This window comes from Odontomachus brunneus, unplaced genomic scaffold (genome assembly GCF_010583005.1).
Source record: "Odontomachus brunneus isolate Ranch 3 - 2012 unplaced genomic scaffold, Obru_v1 Obru_scaffold_252, whole genome shotgun sequence".
Taxonomy (NCBI): Eukaryota; Metazoa; Arthropoda; class Insecta; order Hymenoptera; family Formicidae; genus Odontomachus; species Odontomachus brunneus.
This window is the reverse complement of record NW_022639702.1, coordinates 23,010-26,141: the sequence shown is the minus strand read 5'-3', so window position 1 is coordinate 26,141 and position 3,132 is coordinate 23,010. Positions and strand designations below refer to the sequence as shown.

The 3,132-nt window shown below is 30.4% G+C and overlaps 1 protein-coding gene across 7 annotated transcripts in view; it reads left to right on the top strand.

Moving 5' to 3' along the window:
* Nucleotides 1–3,132, top strand: part of LOC116852732 (uncharacterized protein PFC0810c-like) — a 9,148-nt gene that overhangs the window by 3,733 nt on the left and 2,283 nt on the right. For 4 of the 7 annotated variants that reach the window (XR_004379847.1, XR_004379848.1, XR_004379844.1 and 1 more), the window contains exon 3: nucleotides 1,674–3,089. The exons of 1 other annotated variant lie outside the window; for it this stretch is intronic. The gene's annotated coding sequence lies outside the window, so the exon portion shown is untranslated. Of the gene's footprint in view, nucleotides 1–674; nucleotides 3,090–3,132 lie in introns of those variants that run through there. 2 more of the 7 variants (XR_004379845.1, XR_004379846.1) reach the window with 2 other exon arrangements.

Sequence of the window (3,132 nt, the reverse complement as noted above, 5' to 3'; positions counted from 1 at the left end):
AAAAAAAAAAAAAAGCGAAGCAGTCGTTGGCGGGACTCGAACGCACGCCGCCGGCGCAAAAATGTATGGACGGGAGCCTTAGTCGGCTCAGCTACACCGCTTACTCGAAAAAGATTCTAATGTTCTTCTTTACATGGGACATAGTTGCGTGACCCTAACTTTGTTTTGTAATTTCTCCTAAACGAAGGCCCATTGGCACAAACGCCTTTAGGGTTTTTATTAGCTACATGTAAGCTATCGAACGCACTATGACTCGTTGGAAAAGCGATTTCCTAATTGGCGTCATCTCCTTGTAAGACCCGCGACACTGCATTAAGAGCGGCCGAGCTATAAATACAATATGGTTGGATTTTCTGCCAGATTAGATATATATGCGGATTGATACTTCTACGCGAAAAACTTGTATATATAACCATGATATAATATATGTATAAGTTTTTCTAACAATTATATAATTCCGCATATATTTTCGATGTGACAGAAGGCCTGACTTCATTCCATTTATGATAGAGCCGTTCCTGACGTCGAGCGTCGCAAAACAGCAAGGAGAGAATAATAGGCGTCAACTCTGAAGTCGGAATGAAAATCGTATCTCATACTGAGTGTTGCTTAATATATCATACAGGCATCCTTAAACTATTATACAATACTTATATAACATCTTAGAGCTTAATTAAAGTCGACAGTTCTAATATAAAAATGTTAAGATCTTAATTAATTCTGAGTTGTAGATTATTTAATTTTGTCAATAATATCGTGTAGATTTTATTCGCTCACATTCATAACTATGCGTGCATGTGGTATAACGATCTGTCAATTGTTATTGCTTTTCTCAAATAACTTTTTATTTTCTATCTATTAACTTCCCAATTTAGCTGATTTTATTTTTTTATTTTTTAATATATTAATGCTAGGAAACCTATTATAAATTTTCTACCGGTTTTGCCATTTTAGGTAAAGTATGAAGTATTAAATATATATATTAAAACAATTAGATCATAGTAATCAAATTAATTATTAACAACGAATCTTAATATTATATACTCAAATTGCATAATATTCATATTCCTTTATCTTCATAAAAAATTTAATGATCATTTAAAATTCCACCTAAAAAATGATCATTTAGTAAATTGTTAGTACATTGTTAGTATCTTAAATATGACTTAAAATTTGTTATTGCTCCATATCTTGATTGCTATATTCTGATTGCTGTGATACTTTAAAAACAAAAAGTAAAGTTTCCTGGAAATGTAAAAATCAATACGAGCTAATTTCAGAAAATCAGTAACATTTACAAATTGATATATATCGTTCACGCATAGTTATAGATTTGAACGCTCAAAATTCGTAAATTATAATCACTTATAGTTAAAAAATACTGTACGCTTGATATTTTTCTATTAAAATATTCGCGATTATATAACTGATTTCCAGAATATGTTATTCTGGATATGTTATTAAAGTATTGTATGATAGTTCTGGCCTTATAGAAATATCATACTAAGAATCATTGATAATTACTTATTATTCAGTATTTTTAATACTGAAAATAAGTAATTATCAATGATTCTTAGTATGATATTTCTATAAGGGTGGACAACTTGTATATAAGTTTTATTAAAATATTACTTACATACTTAATAAAATTACATTTTTTTCATTACATTTAGAAAGCATAGAATTAGACAGTATTGCAGTAACAGAACAAGTAGAGCATAAGTTCGTAGAGAAACAGTATAACAAAGATATCAATGATGATGACCAATCAGACAGAACTTACGAACCATCAGAAGGTTCAATTACGGATACAGAATATGAGAGCAATGACGAAATAAACGAAAATGTACCAAATGCATCTAACAGTAGCTTAAATATATCAACTAAATTTAATTTGTCGTCAACGGCAAATGCAACGGGCACGTCAGGATGTGATGACGCACTACTTACAATTGATAATTCTTGTAGCGGCACAAAAAAATATTATTGTCTTTATTGTAAGTTACCAAAATCGAAAATTGCAAGACATTTAGAAAGTGTACACCGTAATGAAAAAGATGTCAAGAAATTCGCTGAATTACCAAAAGGATCTTTTGAACGTAAAAAAATAATAGAAACAATACGACGGAAAGGAGAATTTGAATTTAATACAAACAAGATGTTGAATAATGGCAAGTTACATGTCGTTAGACGACCGAACCAGAAGTGGTTTATTAAAAATGCTAATGAATATGGAGTATGTGTCAAATGTTACGGATTTTTTTCAAAAAATACTTTACGAAATCATGTTCGAAAATGTTTAAATTTTAAATATTCTAAAAATCGAACAATAACAGTTTTGGGACGAACTATTCTTGGAAGAATTAACGAAGTAGCTTCCAAAACTCTAAAAAAAGTCATTTTTCCGGTATTAAGAGAAGATTCTATTACGCGTCTTATCAGATACGACGAATTAATTATTCGATATGGTAACAAACTTTGTATGAAGTATAAGCCACAGCACCAGCACGACATGGTGCGAAATCGATTACGAACAGTTGGACGATTTTTAAAAGCTTTAAAAGAAATAAATAACAAAATTACAGATTTTGCCTCATTATATGAGCCACAATATTACGAAGATTGTATTAAAGTAGTATATGAAGTAGCTCGATACAATCCAGAAACTCAAAAGTTCGGTGCAGCTTCTACAGCGTTTCAATTAGGTACATTATTAAAAGAAGTTGGAGAATTGTGGAAATCACAATGTATTAAAAATCATGATCCCATTAAAAAAGCTTTAGTTGAAGATTTCCTTTCACTTCGTAAAGAAGATTATAGTCATTCAGTTAATAAAACAGTAATGGAAACAAGAGCACATATTACACGACAAAAAGTGGAAATAGCTCCAAGTATAAACGATATAAGGAAGCTTTATGATTATGTAAACAATAAGAGACGTGAAGCATATAATCTTTTAAAGAAAGAATTTTCTTACAATGTATGGCAATCTCTGGGTGAATGCACATTAATTTCTATGCAAATATATAATAGAAAACGTGCAGGTGAAATGCAACGAATATTATTGGAAGATTTTTATACTTATGAAGGTTTATGAAGGAAATGAACAAAGTGATCCAGATCTTTTTAATT